The sequence below is a fragment of the Meleagris gallopavo genome, chromosome 12, assembly GCF_000146605.3.
Source record: "Meleagris gallopavo isolate NT-WF06-2002-E0010 breed Aviagen turkey brand Nicholas breeding stock chromosome 12, Turkey_5.1, whole genome shotgun sequence".
In the NCBI taxonomy this organism is placed as follows: domain Eukaryota; kingdom Metazoa; phylum Chordata; class Aves; order Galliformes; family Phasianidae; genus Meleagris; species Meleagris gallopavo.
The window spans coordinates 12,843,891-12,856,497 of NC_015022.2; positions in this window are offsets into that span (position 1 = coordinate 12,843,891).

Below are 12,607 nucleotides of genomic sequence, written 5' to 3' on the forward strand. Positions count from 1 at the left end.
AAGCTATCCACAAAGCTTAAGTTTACTACTGTGAACAACACTTCCAGGTACTGCACAATCCAATTCCCTCAGGCAAGACCGGTTAGCTCCTCATTTCTTCTACAGAGTTGAAACAAACTTGTTAGAAGCTCTGTTCTTTAACGGAGTGAGGAAGGTGCATAAAGGTGCAGTGCAAAAATGGGTGCCTGGTTTCAGTCTTTATTTCTCTCCTTTAATTATCTGCTTTGAGTGCAGAAGTACAGTGGATCATCTTGGCAGCACAGAACACTTGAAGAAGATTGTGTTATATTATATTGGGGAAACTGACAATTCTTTAGGTCACGAAAGGGAAGACTTGGGCACAACAAACTCAGTTTCTTGCTGTTGAAAAAATGATCCCAGAAATCAGCCCAAGACAAGCAGAATTTAGTTGGTTACAACCTAGTGTTTTCCTTCCGTTAGTTCTTTCAGGGAAAGTTAAAGGATCTTGACACTGCTCGAGAAGTAAAGACTGGAAAGAAAGGATATTATGGTTGAGTTTATGGCTGTTAAATAAAGAGATATGACCCACAATATTTGTAGCACTATAAACTCAGGACAGCAATCTCGAAGCAGCATTGTGTTGGATCACGCACGAGGTGGCCGGTCAATCAGGGTTAGGTCATAGCAGGAGCCTGGAAGATGGCACGATGGAAGAAATACTTCAGCATTAATCCACAGAGAATCTTTTTATCTCTAGTTCTTTCATCCCCCAAAAGTGACGTGCATATTTCAAATTAACATTTTTACTTGATAATTACTTAATAAGATAGGGATTGAGTAAGCAAATAGTGGCTTGAGAAGGAACATTTAATTTCCAAGAGCATCCTCAGAGATGCTTCATTGAGGGGAGCCATAGCAATTACTCACAAATTCAGTGTCAGACACATCTCAGTAACTCAAGAGCCAAGAAGACAATGTGCATTAGCGCTTGGAAGGTTGTAGGTAGTGATAATCAGATAATGAACATCACAGCAGTGAATCTACAGGCAGAAATTACACAGCTGCTTGCCTGAGATTTGAAATGCAAATTATTTTGCAGATTTACTCAAACTCTTGATCCCTTTTAATGCCTTGTCTTGGTATTGTTGGGACAATTCCTCATTTGCTTCATGACTTCTGTCAGATGCTTGAATTTAACTTGATGAAGATGATTTTGGCTGGAAGATGTTGAATACAATGCACTTTCATAAGGACAAAGAAGAGGAGCAAAGTTCAGCAGTGAAGTGCGTTCCTTCAGTGCTGACGGATCAGCCTTTGTGACTGGATGTGTCTACATAACACTGTTCTGCTTGGTCCCCATAGGAGTGTCAAATGCTTAAATGTAGTTTTGAAAGTTAGGACGATTCAGACAGGCAAAATAACTGGCTAAAATTCATCAGTTAGTTCAGTCACTTAGTTCAAAATATCAGCAAAGATACGGAGCACAGTAAAGCCAGACTAAGTCAGGTTTTGTGATATGACTCAACAACACAAAACACAGATAGTCAATACCTGAAAATGGACTGTTGCCCTCCTAGTTCCTTTCACAAGGAAATTCCTTCAATTCTCCCCACACCAATGGAAGATACTGAGCCCGTGACTCAAGTCACAGCTGCTAATCTCTAGCTCTGCTTCCCACATTACTGCACAAAAGCAAAGTGACAGAAGCTCTATGCAAGCATCTAGATCACTGAGATTTTCTACAGAACATGAAGCCTTCTCCCCAAGTACCAGAATATGGGCTATATTCATATTCAAAGTAGTACTGTATGCTCAGAACTCCAGTCAAAATTGTTTGCATGAGTCACAGTGGCAGGCCCTGCCTCTTATCTGTACTCCCTCAAATTGAATACTTTTTATGTGTACCTCTAATACAGTTGGGCAGTATATTCAGCAAAAGTGACACAGTCCTCAAACATAAATGTGCACCCAGTGATATTCCTAATGTGAAGGCAAACATATTCAAATGGTTTTTAACCTTTCCCTCCTGCTGAGTAGGAAAACATCCTTCAGATTTACTAGAAGAGAATATTCTGGAAAAGAGTATCTCATTACTTTGCCCCCAAGAGTTCCTCTTTTTCTCCAATATTGTAAGAACATATTATGAATATGACTATTTGCAGTCTTAAATTGTTTGCAACCTTCAATATCTGCTTGCAAAACGCTAACAATCTTAATTCTAAATCTCATCATTGGACACTGTGCATGTATTGGTAAAATAGCAATTACTTTTTCTGACAAGCGTTGTCCTGACTTCCTGCCAGGGCTAAATTTGAAGTCCTTCAATCATTTGTTAATAGATTTAGTGATTTCCTTTTGCTAAAAACTTTGATTTATACTGTGCACTGCCATCCCTCTGAATTGTGAATCTGTAAATGCTTTGAGATTAGATAGATAGCTGGAAATTTTTTATCAGATAATGTTTGTGAAGAGCCTAGGGATTTCTGAATTAAAGGAGGCATGAGAAATGCACAGACATCTTGTTACGTTTCAATGCATGAATGCAGAAAGGTGGGAAAAACCAAGTCCAATACTATGATAGGCCCCAGAAAATTGATTGCTTTAATCCACAGCTTTTCTGTTCTCAGCTGTCTCCATTGGCACTCACAGAACTAGACTTCATTTGTCTCCTCTGAGATTTCCTTGCAAAAAAAAGGAATCTGAACAGAGCTAGGCATTTCTATAGAGGCCAGTTAATTAGTGCTGAAGGACCCTGATCATATCTTTCACCACTCCTCCCCATTTGAGGATTCTACATAATAGCCTTCCTTAAAGAAACCAGCTCTGACACAGCACCTCCTAGGAGGCTTATCCATGGTTCAAGGAGAAGAACTTCAGCCTCCCACTGTCTGTAGACAATGGGTCCTTTTCTTCTTCACCTCTCATTAGCGCTTATGGGAGAGAGAAAGAACAATACATTGATTTTAAAGAGAAAACCTCTGTCCCCTACAGAATCATAGAACCATTAAGTTTGGGAAAGACCCCGAGGATCATCTAGTCCAGCTGTCACCAATAGTGCCCACTAAGCCATGCCCCTCAGTGCCACATCTCTACGGTTCCTGAACACCTCCAGGGACAATGACTCCACCACCTCCCTGTGCAGCCTGTACCCAATGCATCACCACTCTTTTTCATCGCTTTTTGTTTGCTATATATCAGCTCCTGCCCAAAGAATTATTTGGAAGAGGGAGAGAACTATTAAAAGCGTTTAGGGAAACATCAAAGCCCACAAAGCTAAACTGTATGAGAGTACAGCAGGCAATAGCAAAAGACCTTGAGGAGCACGAGACTAATTAGGGAAGTCGGCCATGCGTTTTGTTATTACTCCATTACAATGAATTGAAATGAGGTTGGGGTTGAACATCACTGCTCAGCAACACCTTGGGAACAGGAGCAGGTGAAACCTGATGTGCCCTTGTGTTAGTTGTTTAGGCTCAGAGAACAGCAACTGATACAGAGCTCATTTCAAAGTAAAATACAAGTATGTATCACTAAAGATGAGAACTTTCAAACTGGGATCAGGTAAATAAAGTCCACAGGAATGTAAAACAATAGTCAATGAGGTAGCAAGGGGAAACTGTGACAGGGAGAAGTAACCATTAAACTTCATGGATACTTGTTTACAAGCAATTTTCTTGTGCTAATAGCTAGAAAGGATGCAAGATTCAGTACTTACCTGTACTTAAGTGAGAGCTCACCTGTCATACGCACAGAATAAACCCCAGTTCAATGCACTTTGCTTTAAATACAGTAGTAATCCCAATTCTATTGGACCAAATACTAGAAGTCTTGCTGTGCTGAACTACATCTCATCTGCCTCCTGAGATTCTGCAGCAAAGTGTTGTTTTGCATTTCAGCAATGAACAAAGCAATTCCAATATACGATTTGTTTGTAAAACACTTTGTCAACCAAACAGATCTTGAGCAAGAGCATGCTCTCAAAGCGAAAGCAAACAGAAAAACCCACCTCCTTTCTGAACGTGAGTGACAGCAGACAAACATGACAAAACAAGATGAGCCAGACTGCTGATTCTACCCCACTGATTCCATTGGGAAAGACAAGGCTGCTTGCAACAGCATCAAAGCCAGTGGGCAGTTGCCTGTTGCGGGGCTGATGACGCTAACAAACAGTTTGAAGGTGTGAAAGTAGCTGCTGCAGTGCTGGTTCAAGAATCAGGCCCCCACACAGGCATCTGAGCCTGGTGGAAACGTATAGTGCATTTGTTTCTAACAGTTTTTCAGAATGATTTTGTCACTCCTAACCGAGCCTGCAATAGCAGCACTATTTTACTTTCTGTAGACAAAGACCCATTGTTTAATGCTTCTGAATGCTATGACAACTAGAAGGGTGAAAGGCAACCTGCAAGTGACAGTAAATGCATTCTCTCTCTTTTTTAATATTCAGTGTACATATCTGTAACGCACTGCTCAGCATCATTCTCCAAAGCTGCTCCTACAGACAGCTAGAAAAGGCAATCCATCGTCAAAGCAATAGCAGCTCTTCACTCAACAAGTTTGGGATTCCCCATTTCCATCTTTTGTAATGTTATAGAGGCACCGACTGATGACACAGACCAACATGGGCTGGATACCAAAAAAAAAAAAGAAATATCCCCTTATGCAACAAACTCTGCTTTCATTTGCTTTTGCTTTCATTTTTTATAGCTTGGCTTAATATAGTCAAGCAGTATTGATACCACAGTAGAGGAACATTTCCTGCCCCACCAGCTGAGCCAGTTTCATATTATACATATTAAGCTCATATCATCCCCTGGACACAACCAAACTAGAAGACAGATGCTTGATAAACATCTAGTCTGAATGGGAAGGAAGAACACAATATTGAAAGGAACAAAGCAGAACCTTTTACTCCTATTTGAAAAAGCACATTGGTTTGGCATTGGTAGCAGAAATTTAGAAGTGAGCCAGACACAGTAGTTAGCTTTGTTTTGGTTTTGGAAACATTTTGATACTAATACCCATCTCAGATTAGTAAATTTGACAGTGCTGCTTGGCAAGATAAACTCCTGCTTCCTTACAGGTCACTGCATGGTGATGAGCAATATCTGAAGAGCTCTCGGTGCAGCAAAACTACAGACCTTGAAGCATTAAGTGAGTGGGCACTTGCTGCTCTCCCTCATTCTGCTCACATCACATCATCAGAGCACAGATTACTGTCTACAGGAGATACCAGGAACGCCTCAAAAACCATTTCTTGTACCAAATTCCATGGAGTGGAGACTGAACAGCAGCTCTATGCCATCCCTCCAGGGTGTGGTTATACTAAGTTACTATCCAAAGAATGGCCATTCAGTTATTTGAAGGAAAGAAGTCGGATCCTAGAAACAGGATATGTTGAATTGCATTTTTTATTTTTTTCTTTTTTACACACCTTGGTTGCAACATGAACAGTAGATGGCCAAAAGGGAAACGTTTTCCTGAGATAAAAAAAAATATGAGCAAGGTGCTCACCATTGATCCATTGGCACCACATCTATCAGTACTCCATAAGAACAAGGCTAGTCTCAGAGACTCACCTAGAACCTGCAACAGGAAGTCCCAGGTTTGCCCACTTTAGATATTCCCTATGGTTTAGAGCCAAAAAAACCAAACAACTCCTCTTTTGAGGAAGTTTCTCTTCTTTTTTTCCCATACCTGCACGTATTAAAGCACCCAAAATAATATTTTAAGTGCTGACAAACTGGAAAGCATACAAAGAAGAGCAACAAGAAATGAATTATGAGTGCTGGAGAGACTCACAAGGAAAGATTAGAAGAACTAAATATGTCTAGCTTGGCAGAGAGATGACTAAGCAGGGGGGAAGTGATAAATGCCTACAAATATTTGAAGGGCGTATACACTGAGGAGGCAGAGATTTTGCAGTGAGAGTCATACCAGGTGGTGGGATTAGGAGCAAAAGCATGGAATCAAAAAAGAAAAAAACTCAAAAAGAAACCAAACTCACAAAGCAAAAATTCAGCTGAAAGATAGACAAGCAAAACTCCCCAGGAAAGTTAAATATATCCACATTCCCCATGTTGGAGATGTGAAATTTTCCTCAGAGACAGGGAACTCAGTATATAAGACATATGGGAAGCCTGAATGAGTGCACAGAACTAATGAAAAACTTGGGGCCTGGATACTGGGAGACCAACAGGAGCCTCAGGAGACTGCAGGTGTCCCACAGACACTGCAATTATAGAGCTTCAGTCAGGAAGTGAAGGTAGATTTTGCATCCAATTAAAATCTCAAGGGAAAGGTTGGTTTGGACTAATTTAATGACCCTGAACTTGATAGAACTACAGGACTTTATCTGACCAGATGTGTTCCAGCCAGATGCTCCAGGGAAGCAGAAAGCTTTGGATGTGTTAAATATTCTAAAGCATGGTTGTGGAAAGTCTGAAACATCAGGAGGGTATGCAAAAGCATCATACTCCCTCATCTGACCAGAAAGCTTAACCAGGGTGAAAGGAAACAAGCAGGAGGGGTTTCTTCTTCCCCTGATTTAATTTCTGAAGCAGAGCACACCAGTGTTCCTTGGAAATACATGCACTGAACACACAGAATCATAGGACCACTAAGATCACCCATCATGCCCACTAAGTCGTGTCCCTCAATGCCACAACACAGCCAACTCATCATTCAGGGCTAAAAACAAAAAACAGAAGAAAACTTTCCTTCTACAACACACATGATGTATTACATTAGTACTCTAGGTTCTTCCTTAAAGAGATGCAGCTCCAGTGCTAAACTTCTCCCTTGTACAATCTCGTGCAAAGATGACAAAAAAAATTCCCATAAGTCTCAATACAGGAAGCACACAAGTCCTCTTCAAACTGAATTTGATGGGAAGCCCCAGCTTGAGCTTTTAGGGCACACCATGTAACCTACCAGAAAACCTACCAGAGTCCCATGCTTTTGGCTGGGAACTCTGTAGCAACTGGATAGATCAATACAATGGGAAAAGTGTTACAACAGAGGTGTGATTATGGAAGAACCAGCAGAATAGGAAGGTGCTATAAAGGAAGTGAAGAAGATCCCAAGTTTGCAGGGGAAAGCTTCACCAAGCAGGGATCTCCAGAAAGAGATCCTTCCCCAGTGGCAGTCAGCCCTTCAATGAGGTCTAAGAGAGGAGCACCCAGGCTTAATTGCTTTCACCTGTGCTCCCAGGGCTGACCGGGTCCTTTCCCCAGGTGCTCAGTGGTTCAGGCCATGACTCAGCAGCTCCCATACAAACTCTGCTAATTGTGAGATGCTCAACTATTTGACAAGCAGAGCTAGTTCTATTAACATTGTGCTCTTCTAGGAACAATCACAAAGAGAAGATATTTGATCAAAGTGAGATTTCATGCTGTTGAGTATATAGTCCTCTAACCACCTACTGAATGAGAGGTACAAATGGGGCAGCTAGAGGTCACAGCAGTCAGTGTGGTGGATCAGCTTAAGGAGTACCATAAGGGAAAAAAATATTTCCTCAATTCTTCACTAGAACAGCAGCACCAAGTGCCTCAGCACAGGTGCTATCCTCATTCCAGCTGAGGGAAGCAGGGACAGAAAAACAAAGGTGGTAGAGACATAAGATTTGCCAGGGTTTCCCACGTTGCAGAAACTGGGATTCAAATCTAAAGCCAGCCATCGCTTCCAACAAACCACAACCTCTAAATAATAAAAGCCCTTAATGCAATTCCCCCCAGAAATGACAGCAGATATCCATCACAGGGTCCTCCCACCACCACAGAACTGGCTGCCCAACAAACAGATTCTTATCATCTATAAGAACCAAGTCCCAGAGCAGTTTCTCTGGACAGACCAGCTGCAATGGCCAAGCACAAGACATTCCAAGCAAACACAAAGAAAGAAGAGGTAACAGATACGCTCTTCTCTCTGCTCTTCCTAAAGATGTGATCCTCCCTCTAACAGAAATCATGAAAATATCTCAGCACAGCCATTATACAGCTCCTACTCCACTTACACTGGATGAAACACAACATACCTGGGTCCAAACATAGCAGTGAAGCTCTGCAGAGATAGGCTGGCTTCCGACCCTTTGGGAAAAGCAGCTGATACTGTTCAAGGCTCAGCTGATCCAATTTCCAGACACAGTGTTGGCACTCATTGCAGTGCAATCATAACAGAGACCCAGGCTCACGATCATAAAACAATACAAGCTCCCATGTCCCAGCATGGCCGTAACAAGTGACCAACACGACCCTGTAACAAAGTACAGGGCTGCTGTAGCGCTTCCTATCAATTAACCAGATGTTTAACTTCAGCATCCCAGCTACAACTCAGCACAGAAAAATCACATCTCCTCTCTCCACTTAGCCCTAACCCACCAACTCCAGCCACAGCAGCTTTCCCCTCACCATCTTCTTTGTGCTGTTACTGCAGAACAGGTGCAGCACATCAACTCCAGGACGAGCTGCAGGTGAGAAACCACTGTGTTCTGCCTGACCCAAACTCTTGTGGGCCCTACTGTGTAAACATAAAGCACGATTATCTCCCCTCTCCACATGGAATCACTTTATAGAATTTATTATTATTATTTGGAGCTCAAATTGAAACCCTCTGGCCATGTATGAGCACTAAGCCTGCTTTGGGAATGCAGGAAGCAGCTAAAGTGGTGAAGAGGGAAAGATTTATGACAGACAGAAATTTTCTTTTCTTGCAACAAGCCTCACATTCTTAATCTATTTCTGCTGTTCTTGCTGTTCTCTACCAAACTTCTGACAGGTCTTATAGACTAACACTTACCATGCTGCAAGCTGTTCTCCTAAATCCTATTTTATCATACTTTATAACCACCTGGCTGGATTCCCTTGGTGGTATTTTTCACTCCTTCTTGTAGTCCCTAAAAGCAGCTGTACTGCCAATGCCACAGCCTTCATTACCCTCCTTTCCTCCTTCTCCTGTAATTTCAGCTCTTCTTACCCTGAGTTTTTCTTTTTTTTTTTTTCTTTTGGGGAGGTCCCACCTGCTACCTATTCAAATAATCACATTATTGAAACAGATTGATGATGGTTTACACTTGTCTCCCAAGCAGAATTTCAGCCTTGCCTCCCTCTTTGCTTCAGTAAAACCTACTTCTGTAAGATCTTTACAAGTGTATTTTTTCCCCTGATGAAATGCTATTAGGTGAGAATTTAAAGGGAGGCCCGTGAAAGAGAAAAATAGTGGTGACAATGAAGAATCTCTCCGAAATTGTCTTTCTGAAAGCTCCAAATGGTTTCCTAACAGCACAAAAGTGCCTCCTGATTATTTCTGAGCTGAGGCTCAGGGAAATCCTAAGGGTGGGCAGGTGGGAGGATGGCATTGGTGTCACATGAGCATTTCTGAAGGATGAGGGGGAATTTGTAAATCCTGAATGAAGGAGATGGGGGAAGGTGGGTAGAAAAGTAGAAATGCTGTGGCCCCTGCCACTCTCCTGCTGATGCTGGAGCAGCCTAGATGGTGGCTACAAGGGGGCTCAGGGCCCCAGGTTTCCTCATGCTGAAAGCTTCTGTGCATTTCCCATGCTGGTGGAAGCAGTCTCCAGGTCCCTGTGGACCCCCCTTGCAATCTTCATCAGAATTTCTGTGGCAAGTTTCCGGCAGGGCTTTGCAATTTCCATCCAAACTATCAGACACATCTTCCTACCTTTGCAGTGATTTGTCCGTTCAGGTTTTCCTCTGGTAAAATAAATGGTGCTCCCCCCTAGATTTTGTGGGTGAGATTTGGGCCAGGTGCTGCTTGTGCCCATCTCCAGAGCCAGCGGTGCTCCCTTGCAGGAAGGAGCACTGCTAACACGAGCTTCATGCTGTGTTCCCATGGCAACCCAAGTGTCACGTTCATCATCATCTCATTTCTGGCAGAAAAAAAATACAGGTCCAATGAAGAAAAATCCAGGAGTCTCGGTGGGCATTGCTGAGGTTTGGTGGTTTTTCACAGAATCACAGAATGAGTTTGGAAGGGACCTCTGGAGATCATCTAGTCCAACCTCCCTGCTCAACCAGAGTCCCTTTAGAGTACAACAGAATGAATATCATTTTTTAACCTCATTGCTAGCACCATTCACCCCAGGGCTGCTGAGGAAAGCAGAACCTTGTTCAGTGATGGCACAGAGGTTTGAGCTGGGATTAAAATGCTTTCAGTCAGATACATACAGTTCACTTCTCATCTGTTTTGTCTTATTTTGAAGCAGGGGACATAAGATCGAATTACCACAGCTATAGAAGTTACTAAATGATAGTAGAAGAGGTTTCAGTGTCACCTACTCTATTGACATGACCTGGGGATAATGACTGCTATCAGTTATCTTTGCTCAGTGGCACACGATGACATATTTAATCACAGCAATTTAATAATATGGATGGATTTGGAGCTGTTTTGGGCAAGGCAGAGGAAACCTTAGTGTGCATCAAATCCCCTCGTTGCCCCATGTTGTTCTCTGCTGACGTCTGTGTAACAGAAACCAGACCCATCTGGAGCTCCATCACTTCCACCAGTGGACAGATGTGGTACTTAGAAGTGTGGTTTAGTGGGCAGTACTGGTGGTAGATGGACAGTTGGACTAGGCGATCTTAGAGATCTTTTCCAATGTTAATGATTCTATGATTCAACAGTGATAAGACATTTCCATGCAGGTGAGTACATGTGGGAGGTCACCTTTCAGCTCTGAGACAAGACATGCTACAAAAGGGAATCTGGAGATGTGTTGCTGACCATTTCTGGAGCTCTCTGCTGTGTTCTTGCTGGAGGCACCAGAAGATTTAAGGCCAGAGGATTCATTTCAACCTCTTTAGAATCAGTTTCCATGATTAGTTGTTTTTATTGTGGAAGAAATGAAAGAGGAAATTCCAGCCTGAGAAACAGATAGAGGGGATCTTTAGAATAATCCTTAGGAGAGAAGAATCTGCCTGGAAAGTGAGATCACGCCTGGGCTCAAGAACAAAAGGGGAACAGAAGTGTGGGAGGAATGGCAGCATTATACAGAGTCCCTCGATAAGGCAGAAATAAATAGTATTTGCACAACCCAGTGCCTATATTCTCACACTGAAGCATGGATCCAGCATGCAATATTTAGGTGAGCTGCTATCATGAAGTCACACAGCTCAGAGAGATATCTTCCTTGACATATAAAAACCACTTGGGGGTAGAGGATATCTGAAGAATCTCAAAATGAAAAACATTAGTAAAGTTGCTATTAATCCTCTGTTTCAATCCTCAGTTTTGTTTTGATATGATTCAGTTTTCCCTCCCCAAGCAGTTTAGCTGGCCCAGCAGAGCAGTGTTTGAGTCAGATTTATACCTGTAACTGGGGCAAGCACTTTAGCTAAGAGCTTGCTCTGATCTGGAGCAATCTCTTCCTCCTCAAAGACCCGACTCACACAGGCAGCCTTTCATGAAAGAGATAAAGAGAATCTGGTTATATGCACTCACATGTGCTTTTGTGGAAGAAGAAACTGGGGATTAAGGATGGCAAAGGTCAAAGTAGGAGGCTGTGAGGATGCGGTGACATGCCTGACCTCTGCATGGCAGCATTGTGGGAATACGCTGAGTTTCGTCCAGTGAACTGAGACCTGGATTTTTCTCCTGGGAATGAGTTTTCTCCTATGTCTCCAGCTGATCTTTGAGCATTATCTCGCTCAAGTATCTTTCAGTATCTACAGGGGGTCTGTAAGAAGGAAGGAGACAGACGCTTTAGCAGGGTCTGCTCTGGTAGGACAAAGGACATGGTTTCAAACTAAAAGAGAGGAGATTTAGGCTGGATATAAGGAAAAAGTCTTTTACAGTGAGGGCAGTGAGGCAATGGCACAGGTTGCCCAGAGAGGTGGTGGATGCCCCATCCCTGCAGACACCCAAGGTCAGGCAGGACGGGGCTCTGAGCACCTGATGAGCTGTAGGTGTCCCTGTTCAGTGCAGGGGAGTCAGACTAGATGGCCTTTACAGGCCCCTTCCTACTCAAACAATTCTATGACTCTGTAAGTCACTGAGCCACTTTTGTGCTCAATTATTGGGAATAAACAGATGAACATCCCAGTTGTTTCCACTGCCCATACCACAGCTCTGAGCAGAGGAGAAATGAGTTTCAAAGCTTACTATTTCCTTTCTGGACTCATCCAAGCTAGCAATCAGCTGTGGCATACAGATGGAAGTACCTGAGGGGCCATTAGGGTTCAGCCTGGTCTCCTGTTATTCCACTCGTAGGCTGGGAAACAAAAAAAATGCTTTCAAGGTTACATGATGTAAAGGAGTCCATTAGCCTGTAAAGGCCTGAGATGACAAATAAAACAGTTCTGGACAGCCTTAATTAAACACAGCAGCATGTTCATTCATGCCTTGCTGAGTGGCATTTCTGCAGAGGAGATGAGCTGTTCTGGCAAGGTAAGTACCTGTGCAATCCCTCCTTCTTCCCCTCTGGAGGGGCCGAGGGGGGTCAGGGTAGCTAATGAGCCAGATGTGCTGCCTGCTTGCTCGCTCCCCTGCCTGGCTGCCCATTTAGAGGCTGCCAGGGAGCTGGAGTGTGCCAGGCAGGTTTTTGTAAGCATGTGGAAATTAACAAATCTCACTCTGAGCTGGAAAGGGCAGATAATTGAGAGAATTAAAATTAAGAAAAAAAGAAAAAAAA